This window comes from Biomphalaria glabrata, chromosome 1, assembly GCF_947242115.1.
Source record: "Biomphalaria glabrata chromosome 1, xgBioGlab47.1, whole genome shotgun sequence".
Classification (NCBI taxonomy): Eukaryota; Metazoa; Mollusca; class Gastropoda; family Planorbidae; genus Biomphalaria; species Biomphalaria glabrata.
In genome coordinates this window covers 74,579,369-74,596,655 of record NC_074711.1, presented here as the reverse complement: position 1 = coordinate 74,596,655, position 17,287 = coordinate 74,579,369, and the positions used below count along the sequence as shown (strand labels likewise).

Sequence of the window (17,287 nt, the reverse complement as noted above, 5' to 3'; positions counted from 1 at the left end):
CCTATTGACTCCAAGTGGAACGCAGCAGTACTTCGCCATCGGACTTTGTTCTGGGATATTCCATCAGTTGGGTCCATGTCCACCCTGTCATCTGTGCTTCTTGGTCTCCTGATCTTCTCCATGTTTGCTTTGGTCTCCCCCAGTCTTTCTCTTTCCCTTTAAGTTCCAGTCTAGAGCCTGTCTTGCAATGTTTGTATGATGTTCTTCACATTGTGTGCTTGTCTGTTGACTTGTTTTCCATAAGCTGTAGTTTGAGATTTTGTTTGGCCATCTGACACCAATATTATTACATGACGCAAGCATTTGTTAGTCAATGCCTGGAGCTTGTCAACTAATAGCCAAATGCATATAAGCTACTGCAAATCTAAGTTACAGGCCTGATACAGTTCGCAACAAACAAAACAAAACAACAAAAAACAACTCTTTGATTCCAACGTGTTCCTGGGGATCTATGATAATGCCGAGGTATAAATTGGCTAATATCACCTAAATACTTTGTGCGAGGTTAGACCTAAAGTCAGAGTCTATCTAAAACACAGAGACAGGTTCAGAGTCTATCTAAAGCACAGAGACAGGTTCAGAGTCTATCTAAAGCACAGAGACAGGTTCAGAGTCTATCTAAAGCACAGAGACAGGTTCAGAGTCTATCTAAAGCACACAGACAGGTTCAGAGTCTATCTAAAGCACACAGACAGGTTCAGAGTCTATCTAAAGCACAGAGACAGGTTCAGAGTCTATCTAAAGCACAGAGACAGGTTCAGAGTCTATCTAAAGCACAGAGACAGATTCAGAGTCTATCTAAAGCACAGAGACAGGTTCAGAGTCTATCTAAAGCACAGAGACAGGTTCAGAGTCTATCTAAAGCACAGAGACAGGTTCAGAGTCTATCTAAAGCACACAGACAGGTTCAGAGTCTATCTAAAGCACAGAGACAGGTTCAGAGTCTATCTAAAGCACAGAGACAGGTTCAGAACATGGAAAAGGAAACAGAGATAACATCCCAAAGCTTCCGGATGTTGACCTAACCCTAACCCTAACCCTAACCCTAACCCAATGTTGACCTCTCTCTGCACTTTACATCCAGGTTAGACCATGCCATCTAAACATAACATCAGGATAGTATTTAGGGCTAGATCTGAAGTTTTGTTTACTTTGAAGAGAAATAAACACAATTTAGAAAAGGGAAAGGCACAGCTGCTAAGACATTTTATACATTTTACAAGGGGAGTTATTGGAGATATTACATACAAAAAAGTTATCTTTTTTTTTTACAAATTTGTATTTGGTTCTAAGGGGTTTAAAAAAAACGAGAAAAAAGAAGAAAATACTTGAAAAAAAAAAAAAAAAAAGCTTATATTAAGTGTAATTGTATCAACTAGTTTGGATCAGTTATGTCATTATATTCTAGACAAACATAGTAAATCTGTTCGGTTATAAATATTTTTACCAATTGTTTTGTTTAGCTTTGAGCTTTCTCATTGCGCTAAGACACTTATCACTTGTCTGGACCAGTAGGGAAAGGGGGAGGGAAGAAGGGGGTAGTTTTGGTGAATGTTTACATGATCGATTTTAAAATGCATTAAAAAAATTCACTCAGGGTTCTAGAGTCCTCAAGGGGACTAATTCAACTTATACCACCACAGCTGTCAAGTACGATTTCTTTCCTTTGTTCAGGATACCAAACAAAATAATTAATTACCAATAGTTAATTAACTAATGGTTAAATTTTTTTATTGATTTTTGCGTTGTTGGGTAAAAGAAATAATGTTAGGGAAATAACGTGTGCAAACTTTTTGCCAGACAGAGTGAGTTGATAAAAAGCTTTGTAAAAAGTGCACACAAATGAATACAAGTTTGAGACAGTTTTAGAAACTTACAGTTTATCAAAAAAAAAGCTTGTTATTTTTTGTATTCGTCTCCATGTTATGAAAACCAATGTGTCAAACTGCGAGGTTGTGAGGCGACCAGCGTAAGAGAAACAAAAACAGAGCCTAAATAGTTCACATTTACAAAAGATCGAGATAGATCGGACTAAAAAAAAATATAATTAACAAGGCTATCAATAATCAATGCCACACCCCCTTTCTTTTTTTTCCCACATGATAAACTCAAGTGACCATCTTCAAACGTAAGTACACAGGAAATACGAAAAACCTGTCAAGACAACACTGCGTACTTGTGAGCACGATGTATTGTCAATGTGAAATGTACTAAAGAAATGAAGTCCATAACTAGCAAATTTGAAGACAACATCGAGTACCTAGAGCATTGTCGCTACAGTTTTGGGTCGCTACAGTTTTATTCTTCTATTTGAGTGTTTCACAAATTGTGTTCCAAGGAACCCTCGTGTTCCGCGAGGCCTGAATAGGTGTTCCACGAACTACTGGAACAATTAACTAGTAGAAGAGAATTAATCTCTCTAAAAATATGCAAAGTGTTCCTCTAAATACTCATTATGTGCAAAGTGTTCCTCTAAATACTCATTATGTGCAAAGTGTTCCACTAAATACTCATTATGTGCAAAGTGTTCCGCTAAATACTCATTATGTGCAAAGTGTCCCGCTAAATACTCATTATGTGCAAAGTGTTCCGCTAAATACCCATTATGTGCAAAGTGTTCCGCTAAATACTCATTATGTGCAAAGTGTTCCGCTAAACACCCATAATGCGCAAAGTGTTCCGCTAAATACCCATAATGTGCAAAGTGTTCCGCTAAACACCCATAATGTGCAAAGTGTTCCGCTAAACACCCATAATGTGCAAAGTGTTCCGCTAAATACCCATAATGTGCAAAGTGTTCCGCTAAACACCCATAATGTGCAAAGTGTTCCGCTAAATACTCAAAATGTGCAAAGTGTTCCTTTAATGTAAACGTTTGGAAAACACTGCTCTATTTCTATGGATGTGAACCTAAAATCTCTCCCGAGTTCTAGTCAAGAAGTACGAGATACTGTCGTCAAGGTAGAAAACATTTTGTTCAGAAAAACCGAAACCAAAATGCAGAGCTCTGAGCAAACAATGTACAGACCTAGTACTGGATACTTTGTAGATAATCAACTAAACGTAGCCATAACCAAAATGTTATGATGTGTGGTCAAGTGACAAGATCTACTAAACAACACTTCCAATATGACGAAGTGCCAGGTGACACGGTGAGTGGCACCAAGGAATGGACTGGCCGGACAACAGGATCAAGACAGCTGAGCTAGCAGGAAGATGCCATAGAACCAACAATGATGTACGACAGACCACACAAACGGACATGGGGGAAAAAACATTTAGTATTTGATTTTCGATATAAGCGCATTATGTTTCTGATATTTGAGTCTGTATCTGTGGAAGACACTTTGTTCTTATCAGATCAGTGAGACGCCGACCTTGTGTTTGTACGAGTGAAAACTTTGGTTTGAAAGGGAGCTCAAGAGGACAGTGTTCTCGGTGTGGTTAGAAAAGAGTACATCAACCTTGGCTCTAAGCCCACGGTGTGTTTGACCAAGATTAAGACAGACCATTAAGAGAAAGTACTTGAGTCTAACAGGAATTCGTCTCGCCCACTCCTTTATCCATCCCTCTCGTCGATCCCCCCTTTTTAAAAATTGTATTCGTTTTATAGTATTAACTTTTCCCAACCCCTTCCAATGATACGAACGCACACACACACACATGCATGAATATAAGACACAATTTCTTGATATGATTAAAATTCTATACATGGCAGTTCGTTAGCGTCTCGGTCTAAGTCTCCAATAGGAGCGGAGAGAGAATATCCAGTACCCACCGTAAGTATCACGAGGTGACCTTCAGTCGGCACACGTGAGCTATTGGAAACGGATAATAATAAGGACTAATAAGATAAGAACACTGTGCATAACTGATAATAATAATGGCAATGCCTTCGATAGATCCGAAGAATAAGGATGAGTGCAAAGATTCACATGGCTACGCAAACCCAGTTGCGACATTGCATACTTTCGCACGACTGATGCAGACAAAGCCGTTGTCGCCTTTTTTTTTTCGGACACTTATCCCGCATGGGGGACGACCGAATGCCAAAAACGATTTTTTTTTTGGGCGAACTAAAAGGAGGGCGGCATAACAGAGATTCGCCCCGTAAGCGCTATAAAGATTAACTCAGGCGCCATTTCGCCCTCACTGGCTTAAAGGAAAGTAGCTGGCAGCAGATGACCAATGAATGAGTTGGAGAGCTCTCACAAAGGCCGTGGGACACACACATATGAGGCCCAGAGCAAAGCCCTTGTATATGACAGGCGCAGAAATCGCACGTATATTAAATGTATAAGTTACTAATTAAACTACATGTGGATGACGACATATGATATTTACGCTTAATGTAATAAAATTTAATAAATAATTAGCAATTCTGAATCGGGTCAAAAAAGCGCTTTTGGAAGCTAGACTGTCCTGAAAGGTAGACTATTGCTATTGTAAGGTGATGGTACAATTCGTTTGCACCGAGGGGTCAGTCCAGCAACCTTGGAAATGTCCAAAAATATGCTGCTCATCATTTTAAACAGAAACAAAAATTGAAGTTTTTATAAACCATAAACGTTTGGCATATAAAGTGCACTCTGTCCTACATTATATGAATGCGAAGCGCTAAAATATTCGGCTGAAAACTTGAGAGGTAAAGGAGTAAGAGGGTGATGGAGATGATGATGCGGCGGTGGTGGTGATGATGTTGATGATGATAGAGACTATGGTGCTTATAATATTTAAAATTGTAAAAAAACAATCAACTGCTTGAAATATCTTTAGAAAATATCTTTGGTCAGGTAGCACAGATCCACACTGCATGATGGCTACAATAATGCGGCTCATTCTCTCACTACATGTTCCATGTAGCAAATAATCTTTAAAAAAAAAAAGGGGGGGGGAGGGGAGAGACGTCACAAAGTAGAGAAGACAACAGATTTGAGATTTCTTTTCAATGCATGACTTTAAAATATGTGCCTAAGGGAAAAGGAGTAATGACGCAATGTGTTAAAAAAAACTTTAAGAAAGAAAAAAAAAAGAAGCTTCAAAGCACAGTTTTTCGGACGATTGTAAATAAGTAGGTTCCGAACCAAAGCGATCTCGGGACGATTGTAAATAAGTAGGTTCCCAGCCAAAGCGATCTCGGGACGATTGTAAATAAGTAGGTTCCCAACCAAAGCGATCTCGGGATGATTGTAAATAAGTAGGTTCCCAACCAAAGCGATCTCGGGACGATTGTAAATTAGTAGGTTCCAAACCAAAGCGATCTCGGGACGATTGTAAATCAGTAGGTTCCAAACCAAAGCGATCTCGGGACGATTGTAAATCAGTAGGTTCCAATCCAAAGCGATCTCGGGACGATTGTAAATAAGTAGGTTCCAAACCAAAGCGATCTCGGGACAATTGTAAATCAGTAGGTTCCAAACCAAAGCGATCTCGGGACGATTGTAAATAAGTAGGTTCCAAACCAAAGCGATCTCGGGACGATTGTAAATCAGTAGGTTCCAATCCAAAGCGATCTCGGGACGATTGTAAATCAGTAGGTTCCGAACCAAAGCGATCTCGGGACGATTGTAAATAAGTAGGTTCCAAACCAAAGCGATCTCGGGACGATTGTAAATCAGTAGGTTCCAAACCAAAGCGATCTCGGGATGATTGTAAATAAGTCGGTTCCAAACCAAAGCGATCTCGGGACGATTGTAAATCAGTAGGTTCCAAACCAAAGCGATCTCGGGACAATTGTAAATCAGTAGGTTCCAATCCAAAGCGATCTCGGGACGATTGTAAATCAGTAGGTTCCAAACCAAAGCGATCTCGGGACGATTGTAAATGAGTAGGTTCCAAACCAAAGCGATCTCGGGACGATTGTAAATAAGTAGGTTCCAAACAAAGCGATCTCGGGACGATTGTAAATGAGTAGGTTCTGAACCAAAGCGATCTCGGGACGATTGTAAATCAGTAGGTTCCAAACCAAAGCGATCTCGGGACAATTGTAAATCAGTAGGTTCCAAACCAAAGCGATCTCGGGACGATTGTAAATCAGTAGGTTCCAAACCAAAGCGATCTCGGGACAATTGTAAATCAGTAGGTTCCAAACCAAAGCGATCTCGGGACGATTGTAAATCAGTAGGTTCCAAACCAAAGCGATCTCGGGACGATTGTAAATCAGTAGGTTCCAAACCAAAGCGATCTCGGGACAATTGTAAATCAGTAGGTTCCGAACCAAAGCGATCTCGGGACGGTTGTAAATAAGTAGGTTCCAATCCAAAGCGATCTCGGGATGATTGTAAATAAGTAGATTCCAAACCAAAGCGATCTCGGGACGATTTTAAATCAGTAGGTTCCAATCCAAAGCGATCTCGGGACGATTGTAAATCAGTAGGTTCCAATCCAAAGCGATCTCTGGACGATTGTAAATCAATAGGTTCCGAACCAAAGCGATCTCGTGACGATTGTAAATCAGTAGGTTCCAAACCAAAGCGATCTCGGGACGATTGTAAATCAGTAGGTTCCAAACCAAAGCGATCTCGGGACGATTGTAAATCAGTAGGTTCCGAACCAAAGCGATCTCGGGACGATTGTAAATAAGTAGATTCCAAACCAAAGCGATCTCGGGATGATTGTAAATAAGTAGGTTCCGAACCAAAGTGATCTCGGGACGATTGTAAATCAGTAGGTTCCAATCCAAAGCGATCTCGGGACGATTGTAAATCAGTAGGTTCCAATCCAAAGCGATCTCTGGACGATTGTAAATCAGTAGGTTCCGAACCAAAGCGATCTCGGGACGATTGTAAATCAGTAGGTTCCAAACCAAAGCGATCTCGGGACGATTGTAAATCAGTAGGTTCCAAACCAAAGCAATCTCGGATGCTGCAAGATAACATAAGACCAAACTGTTTCCCGGAAAGTCAATCAGAGTCCATCTTGGGGTCATCAAAACGGCTAATTTTCCTAATAATCTCTCTTAGTTAGAAGCTAGGTAGGCTTAGGAGAAAGAGGTTTGGACTCTACACACGTTCATCTCTTCCAAGGGGAGAGTACTAGATCTAGATTTTACTAGTTGCTTCCCTTACATAGAGAGCTTCACGACATGTCCACAAGATCTACAAAGGTAATCCACTAATAGAGTGTTCTGTGGCATGTGTGACATAACTGTCATAATAACACACACACACATTACGTGTGTTTACCCATGAGATCACTCGTCACACACGCTGTCCACATTAGTAGACTAACTTAAGTATATTTTAAGTGTGTATTCTGTGAAGGTATTGTTACGAATGAACAGTGACAGGTAGAGGTCACTATGTGTGACCCCGGCGAGATGACACAGCACCGAGTGTTATCTGGAATCTATGCATGTAAACAAAGACAGGATGGGACGTGCCTCACGTGTTGTTCCAAAGGACGAACAGATTTACGAAGGGGGGGCATTGTGACAAATGAACAGTGACAGTTAGAGGTCACTACGTGTGACCTCGGCGAGATGACACTGCAGCAGGCATCCTCTGGAATCGACATGTATAAACAACAACAGGATGTGATGTTTCCTCCCATGTTGTTCCAGAGGGTACTAGCAATGTTTGTGCAACAATAGACAAGCGATTAGGGACTCTTTATAAACCAGAGATGTTCATGTGAAAAGAGTCAGTACAGTCGTCGATACTGTTCTCTACTGTGCGAGACAGTAGAAGAGAGTGGACTTGAGCCGTTACAGTCGATACAGTCGATGTAAGACGTATACGCTACATGTTACAGTGACGAATTGTTATAGTTATAATTCAATAAAGTTATTTAAAGCTGAAAGTTGAGTCGTCAAGTTCTTTACAGAGTTTCTTTTATTTGTGTGCCTAGTACATTTAGCCAGAAAATCAGAAATACGTAACAATTGGTGTCAGAAGTGGGATGTTTTCTGGCTGAAATGTCTTCGAGGAAACTACTTAACCAGCTGTTGGTCAAAGAATTAAGGCAAGAACTTCGTGAGAGAGGTCTGCAGCTCAATGGTAACAAAGAAACACTAACAGAACGCCTAAGACAGGCCCTTATTGAGGAAGATCAAGATCCAGATGAATACATATTTGAATTAAACCCAGATATGACAGAGATCCTGAGTAACATGCAGGGCCAGATGGACTTAATGGAGGAGAGCCTCAAGAAAATAAACGCCATGAATGAAAAAGTAAATGAACAGATGAGCTCTATGAACGAGAAGATTGACCAGAGAGTCAACACTGTGGAAAAAGAAATGGAAGAGATAAGGACTCATGTCCAAGAACAACTGAGTAAGGAACGGGGTACTAGAACAAAAACATTAGTGCCCGAAATCTCTGGGAAGATAAAGCCGCCTGTGTTTGATGGATCCATCTCATGGACTGTTTACAAAAGACAGTTTGAGGCAGCGGCCAAGGTTAATAACTGGAACACTGAAGAAGAGAAAGCGACTGCTCTGGTGTTAGCTTTAAGAGGGAAGGCAGCAGAACTGCTTCAGTCAATAACAAATCAACAAGATTACGCTGCCATTGTTAAGGCTATGGAGCTCCGTTACGGAGACGAACATTTACAAGAAGTTTATAGAGTTCAGTTGAAAACCCGACAACAACGCTCCGGTGAAACCTTGCAAGAGCTAGAGGTGGACATAGAACGTCTTGCTCATTTGGCATATCCAACAGCAGCACAAGACTTTCTGGACGTCATTATCACTGATGCATTCATTGATGCTATTCGAGATCCAGAACTGAAGAAGGCAATAAGAATCAGTGGTAAGCGCAAATCCAGCGAAGCTCTGGTCTACGCCCTCTCCTATGAAGCCGCCAAAGACGCCTCTAAGAATATCCATCATGGGCGTATGCTGGAAGTCCAAGAAGAAGATCTTACACAACTTCTCAGAAGGGTAACTGAAGTGCTAGAAGAACGCAGACCAAATAAGAAGCAAGAAGGACAGAATAGAACCAGTGTACGTTGTTGGAATTGTGGAGAACCTGGCCATCTACAAAGGAACTGCACGAGAAGATTTCCCCGACAAACAGAGTATCAGCACAGACCGGAGACAGATGCAAGGTCAGGTGCTCATGTCTACCAGGGAAACTAACTTTCGCCGGTTTTATGGGGCAAAAATCGGCGATCAAGAACATGACAGCCCCTGCAACTATAATTCCAGTCGCTGTGTTAGGGAAGAATAAAAGTCTGTACATCAATGGTAGAATTGGATCTCGAAATTACCGTTTTCTTCTAGATACTGGTGCCTCACGTTCAGTCATTCGTCCAGACATTGTCAAAAAGAACGAAATCAAGAGAGTGAACTCTTACTCCTTGAAGACGGCCAGTGGAGAGATGATGCCTATACATGGACTGACAAATATAAACTTTGAGCTCGGGCATCAGTCATTTATACATGAATTTCTGATCGCTAACATTACGGATGACTGTATTATTGGGCTCGATTTTATGCAGAAATGTGAATTCTCTCTGAACATCGGAGGTGGTACTTTGAAATGTGGTGATGTTGAGATTCCCTTGCTCGGGGATGAAGATGAAGAGAATGGTCAAATAAGAAGAATCCTTTTAACAGAAGATACAAGTTTGCCAGCTCAGTCTGAAGCAATTATCTGGGGAAAGTTAGAGCATGGTCAAACTGCAACGATGACGGCGATAGTGGAAGGCATTGAAAATGACAACAGCGGAATGGCAGTAGGAAAAACATTGGTCCTTGTCGGAAAAGATCAAAAGGTGCCCGTCAGAATCATGAACCTCGGCCTACAGGAGAGACATCTAGAGAAAGACAGCCCCATCGCAATATGTAATACTCTTGACCTAATAAGAAACTGTAATAATGATATCACGATCGTTAATTCCACCAAACCTTTCAATCCACAAATTACCAAGCTCCTGACAGAAATGAAAGTGAATTTATCAGATGAGCAGTTCAGCAAAGCGGAACAGTTGATCATTGAGTTTGAAGATATTCTGCCATCTGATGAAACAGACTGCGGACGGACAAACATGGTACAACATCGAATAGACACTGTAAACACCAGACCGATTCGACAGCCACCACGTCGCTTGCCGCTAGCAAAGCAACAAGAAGCTATGGACATGATAGAGGGCATGACGCAGCAAGGAATCATTGAGCCCTCAAATAGTCCTTGGTGTTCGCCTATTGTCTTAGTAAAGAAGAAGGATGGATCTATGCGATTTTGTGTAGATTACAGAGCTCTGAATGAAGTCACACATAAAGATAGTTATCCACTTCCTAGAATCGACGATACTTTGGACACGCTTGCAGGGTCCCAGGTATTTTCTACTCTCGACCTAAAGAGTGGGTATTGGCAAGTTGAAATGCATCCCAATGATAGAGAGAAAACTGCCTTCTCTGCTGGCAATGGCCTCTGGCAATTTACTGTGATGCCATTCGGTCTCTGCAACGCACCAGCCACCTTTGAACGATTGATGGAGAGGGTTTTACGAGGACTTCATTGGACTACATGCCTTGTTTACCTTGATGACATTATTGTCATTGGCAAAACGTTTGAAGAGCACCTTGCAAATCTGAAGGAAGTATTTCAACGGATAAGAAGTGCGGGAATGAGACTCAGCCCAAAGAAGTGTTCCTTATTCAGGAAAAACGTTAAGTACCTTGGTCACATTGTGTCAAATGACGGAGTCAGCACTGACCCTGACAAAGTTGAGGCAGTGAAACGATGGCCTACGCCAAGTAATATCCATGAGCTGAGAAGTTTCTTGGGACTCTGTACATACTACCGACGTTTCGTGCCAAATTTCTCAAACATCTGTAAGGTCCTTCATCAACTGACAGAGCAAAAGAGGCCATTTATTTGGACATCTGAATGTCAAGAAGCTTTCGAGAGGCTGAAAAACACACTATCCTCATCACCAGTATTGGCCTACCCCATTCCAGGGAAGACATTCATACTCGACACAGATGCAAGCAACACTGGAATAGGCGCAGTCTTGTCCCAAAAGGTGGATGAAACTGAACGAGTCATCGCATACTTCAGTCGAGGCCTATCGAGAGCTGAAAGGAACTACTGTGTGACGAGACGTGAATTGCTGGCTGCTGTGGATGCAATAAAACATTTCCACAAGTACCTATACGGGCAGAAATTTATCTTAAGGTCAGATCACGCAGCTCTGCAATGGTTGCTTTCGTTTAAGAGCCCTGAAGGTCAGGTGGCAAGGTGGATCGAACGTCTTCAAACCTATGAATTTGAAACTAAGCACCGAAAAGGGCAAATTCACCAAAATGCTGATGCACTGTCTCGACGACCCTGCAAAGCAGAATGTAAGCACTGCAAGAGGGCTGAAGAAAAGGAGGTAACTGTCAATTGTCTTCGGCTCGGAGTAGATGTTTCCGGACCCTGGTGTGATAAAAGGATTCGAGAGGACCAAATGCAAGATGAAGATCTGGCTCCCATTCTTCTATGGAAAGAAGATGGACAACGGCCAGATTGGAAAGACATCTCTGAGAAGGGGGTAGCCACCAAGGCGTACTGGGCTCAGTGGGACTCGCTGACGTTAGTCAATGGTGTCATCAAAAGAGTTTGGGAATCTGCTGATGGAACATCCAATCGCCTTCAGCTGATGTTACCCAAGGTGAGAGTTGCTGAAGTACTGAAAGAGATGCATAATGGCGCTAGCGGATCTCATCTTGGTGTCAATAAGACTCTGGAAAAGGTTCGTCAGCGGTTCTACTGGTTCAGATATAGAGAGGATGTAGAGGAATGGTGTCGAAGGTGCGACATATGTGCGGCAGCAAAAGGCCCTCGACGCAAAACTAGGGGTCTTTTGCAACAGTATAATGTTGGTGTTCCATTCGAGAGGATCGCAATAGATGTAGCAGGCCCATTTCCTGAAACCAAGAAAGGAAACAAATACATCTTGGTAGTCATGGACTATTTCAGCAAATGGCCAGAAGCTTATGCCATACCAAATCAAGAAGCTATCACAGTGGCCGAAACACTCGTGGATAACTGGATCAGTCGCTTTGGTGTACCTAATGAGTTGCATTCTGACCAGGGCAGGAACTTCGAGTCCAAAGTTTTCCAGGAGATGTGCAAGACACTTGGCATCGAAAAGACTCACACGACAGCTCTCCATCCGCAATCAGATGGGATGGTGGAGCGATTCAACAGAACCCTAGAACAACATCTGTCTAAGGTTACTGATGACCGACAAGACGACTGGGACAGCCATATCCCCATGTTCCTCATGTCATACAGAGGATCCGTTCATAGCACCACAGGATATACCCCAGCGAAGATGTTATTTGGTCGTGAGCTTCGTCTACCATGTGACCTGTTATTTGGGATTCCGAGAGATACGCCAGTGTCTTCAACTGAATATGTCACCAATCTCCGAAGACGATTGGAGAATGCTCATGTATTGGCCCGCAGAAACATCAAGACCAACAGTGACCTGATGAAAACGAGGTATGACAAACGGGCCAATACGTCGGGGTTCCATGAGAATGATCTAGTGTGGCTCTATAACCCACAGAGACGAAATGGCAGATCCCCGAAACTCCAAAGAGACAGGGAAGGTCCATACCGTGTCGTAAAAAGAATAAACGACGTGGTCTACCGGATACAGAAAAGTCCACGGTCCAAGCTGAAGGTTGTCCACGTTGACCGACTCCATCAGTACCGTGGTGAAATAGAATCTGTTCGGGACGAACAGATCTAAGAAGGGGGCAGTGTTACGAATGAACAGTGACAGGTAGAGGTCACTATGTGTGACCCCGGCGAGATGACACAGCACCGAGTGTTATCTGGAATCTATGCATGTAAACAAAGACAGGATGGGACGTGCCTCACGTGTTGTTCCAGAGGACGAACAGATTTACGAAGGGGGGGCATTGTGACAAATGAACAGTGACAGTTAGAGGTCACTACGTGTGACCTCGGCGAGATGACACTGCAGCAGGCATCCTCTGGAATCGACATGTATAAACAACAACAGGATGTGATGTTTCCTCCCATGTTGTTCCAGAGGGTACTAGCAATGTTTGTGCAACAATAGACAAGCGATTAGGGACTCTTTATAAACCAGAGATGTTCATGTGAAAAGAGTCAGTACAGTCGTCGATACTGTTCTCTACTGTGCGAGACAGTAGAAGAGAGTGGACTTGAGCCGTTACAGTCGATACAGTCGATGTAAGACGTATACGCTACATGTTACAGTGACGAATTGTTATAGTTATAATTCAATAAAGTTATTTAAAGCTGAAAGTTGAGTCGTCAAGTTCTTTACAGAGTTTCTTTTATTTGTGTGCCTAGTACATTTAGCCAGAAAATCAGAAATACGTAACAGTATGTATGGCGTGTGTGTGTGTGTTATAAGAACACTCAGGATGTCAAACTAACTTGTTAGGACCTTATGTAATCAAAAGGGGAGAGAATATAAAAATGGGGGGGGGGGGTCTCGCTGATACATTTGCAAGTCCGAACGAAAACATTCAATTCTAGCAAATACAGCTCGAGTCAAGTTGCTTGGGCGTGGCCAGGTGGAAGTTTTCAGCCCCAAGGGGATCATTTGTCAAAACAACAAATTGATGACTGGTGATGAGGTTGAACAAAGCAAGACTAGGTCACGTCGCTATTAACTAGGTCACGTCGCTATTAACTAGGTCACGTCGCTATTATCTTTTTCACAGCAACTTAACCCTTTACCAACAACCTGAAGACATCAATACAGATGTTCCTTCTGAGTAGACCTGTACTTTAGAAGCCCCACCACTTTTTCTCCTGGCTGATTTGTTCATTGGGTTTTAAAATAGGAAAACCAATTCCAATGTTTTCATCTTTCCAATTTACGCTTTGGAATTTTAAACATTAGACAAATTAAATAGTACATTCTTTAAGGCATGGAGAGAGAGAGAGAGAGAGAGAGAGAGAGAGAGAGAGAGAGAGAAAGAGAGAGAGAACCAGACAGAATTAATCAAATAATTACCAAGACATATGTTCACATTACTATTTCTAAGGTGACAATAAATTCAACGCCTAATGCTTCTATAACAGTGAGCAACAGATTCTGAGTCTTAGCATTCTCTATTTTGTTTAGTCGATTTATCATAGTTTTCATGACATCAACATGAAACTCACATTTCAAAAGCAAAGAGATGTGCGAAATACAGAAGAGAATATAGTACACACATAGTAAAACAAGAGTTTGTATCTGTTTGCATATTAATCAGTGAAATAGACACGAGCAATAAGCGGAAAAGAATAAAACATGTTCAAAATTTTTTCGCCATCGGTTTCATGTATCTTCATGTAGTTAATGTTTTTTTTTTTTGTAATTATTTAATTTCACTCTCCATAAATGTCATAATATATTTCCAACGGCCTGACTCATTCATCATCTATTCTCCCACTTGCATTGGAAAAAAAAATTGAACCTGCTATTACTTGCCTAGGGTCTAGATTAGTCTATATCAACTACGATATTTTCACAATGGAAACCGCAGCAGTTAAATTTTCAAAAACTATTTTAAGATTGTATTCGCAATTTCGACCCAATATTGTTTTTAAAGCCAACATACCGAAACGCATACGTCCATTTTAATCCTAATCGTGCGTACAGTTCCTCTTCTAAAACGGTAAATGACACGTCATACATGAGCCCGGTTAGCTCAGTCGGTAGAGCATCAGACTTTTAATCTGAGGGTCAAGGATTCAAGTCCCTTATCGGGCGTACTTTTTTTTTTTTTTTTTTTTTAAACAGCGTTTTTCGCATGTTTCTACATTTTATTTTCAACATCGTTATTTAATTTCAATAAATTGAATCGGCATTTTGGATTTTATTAACTCGATGCTGATACCATTAACATGAGTTAAAAAAAAAAAAACTCAATTCATGGTATTTGAATGCATCATAGAGCCTTTCAAATATTTCGATAAAGAGCTAAAAAAATTGAAGATTGTATGTAGGACTATTTCCTAAGAAAGGTAATAAAGAAGTGTGTGTGTGTTTCTGTTGACGTTTTGAAGCGGCCCGTTCCAACCAAACTAGCATATACCGGGAAGAAGTTAGCGATTGGTTCTGAATGTTGCAAGTTAGGTGGCAATGTCGTCAGCGGTCTTAGTTAGGACAGATCGTAAGACTGAGAAGTGTCATTGTAGAAAGTTAGATTTGTTACAAATACCATTTTATATTATGACTAAAGTCTACAATATTTTTTGCATTTCATTATACGTAGATTTAGTCTATATTCTAATACAAGTAATGTTTTTTAATATGGTTCACCAAAGAAGTTATTCAAGTTATTTCAAGTTTTTTAAATTAAGATCTAATACGCCTACAACGGTTTAGTTGTCTACCAGCAGCCTGGCGCAACAAGTCAACAACCGGCTACAAAAAAGGCTGTATAAGAAAACAATGGTCCAGGCCCAAAAAATAAATATTATCGACCCATAAGAGACCGTATTTCTAATAAGAACTGAAAGGAAGAAGAATAATCAAATAGTGTAAACAAGAGAAGTGACAGTCGAATTTACTGGCCAGTCCAAGACAACGTAAATCAGAATTTGCTGGTCAAACTAATGTATGGGTGGGGGGTACCTTTATATGGTTATTGCCCTGTGGAAAAAAAAACAAAAAACAATATCTAGCCTGGGAACAAATCAACTGGCGTATCCGGTGGGTAACGCTAGTTTTTCATACACGGCTTAGTTGTAGAATAGCTGAAAAAGAGAAGCTCCTAGTTCGCTGACTGACGTTAGCAGTGTACAGTTAGTGCAAGGAATGAATGACATCTTCAGCTCCGTACAAAACGGCCAGGAGAACAACCTTTTAGGCATGTATAAAGTAGAAAAAAATTTACATTAATTATCAGTCAAGTACTTAAAAGTTTCGTAGATTGTACAATTGCCATGCCCTGAAATAGCTGTTTACCTCTTGAACTTGAAGACATTACTATCTTCAACCAAGAGATCAGAAGAAAGACACTTAGACAATAGTAACTACTAAATAAAAAAGCCGCAGAGTTGAATTGGTTTATCCGGTGATTGAAACAAAGAAGTCAACACAATGTCCTAATTTCTAAAAAAAATAAAATAATAATAAGAGTGAGAATGTATTTGTGTATTTCAAGAGTTTAACAGCAAACTGTCAATTCCAAAAGGCACATTTTCTTTTTCTTCTTATATAAAAAAAAAATAGACACGTTCCTTCGTAAACAGAATATTATTACTTCTGAAGCGTAGCCATTTTTTTTAAAGATCTAAAGTTATTTGGAGACTAACACTCTGCTGTGTCATTACATTTTGTGACCTGGCAAACCGCCCCCTGCTCTAATGGCACCAAGGAAGACGAAGCATTGAATATTAAAATATGTGTTTACTGAGGCCCCATATTATCTTTGAATACATTTGATGAAAACCAACGCTACTTTATGATTGCAACACTACTGTAGATGTAGTTCATTGTAAGAACAAATGTTGAAAGCAGAAAGATAAATAACGCATCTTGGACAAACTCCTACATAGTATTTTTCAACACACGTAATTCTGGCTGCATTCAAGTTTCGAAGTTATTCAACAAAAGGTGCATGTTAACTGCATTCAAGTTTCAAAGTTATTCAACAAGCTATGTAGGTCAGAATGATTAGCTTGTCCTACAGAGTGTATCAATGTACTTGCCATGGAGAGCAACAAGAAGATATACATACATACATCGACAAGACCACGAACTAGTACAATCCTTGAGGACAATAACAAACGTTGTATAACAAAACAAAAGTTGAACGAGAGGAGAATGCAATGCAATGTGTAGAGTGAATCAAAAGACCTTAGACTCTTTATAAAGTTAGTTCACTATCAACTGACATACACGTCTCAGTCCTACAATGGCTTTTCACTACCAGATAGTCTTGGAATTTGATTAGTTTCAGATTTGAAAGGTTCTATTGACTAGTGTGTAGTACAGGACACGTTACGATAGTTCCCGACCCCTTGAGGACTCATTACGATAGTTCCCGACCCCTAGAGGACACGTTACGATAGTTCCCGACCCCTAGAGGACACGTTACGATAGTTCCCGACCCCTAGAGGACACATGGTTGCTTTGAACTTCCTTTTCTTTAAATGATCTATGTTTTGTAATAAATATGAAATTTATCATATTCTGAAGCAAATTTTGATCTTTTTCGCTACAAGTGATATATATATATGGGGGTGAGGGGGGAAAGGCATTTTCACTTGAGGATATCAAAGCTCCATAAAGACAAGGGAAGCAACTAGCCAGAGGTCGAGACATCGCTAAAGTACCATACGATTTT

At 40.8% G+C, this 17,287-nt stretch overlaps 1 protein-coding gene and 1 non-coding gene across 8 annotated transcripts in view; one reads left to right on the top strand and one right to left on the bottom strand.

The window, feature by feature from the left end:
• LOC106057200 (death-associated protein kinase 1-like) overlaps window positions 1-17,287 on the bottom strand; it is a 117,558-nt gene that overhangs the window by 74,610 nt on the left and 25,661 nt on the right. The window lies entirely within an intron of this gene.
• Trnak-uuu (transfer RNA lysine (anticodon UUU)) lies at window positions 14,631-14,703 on the top strand. The gene has a single exon. It is a non-coding gene; the product is annotated as a tRNA-Lys (tRNA).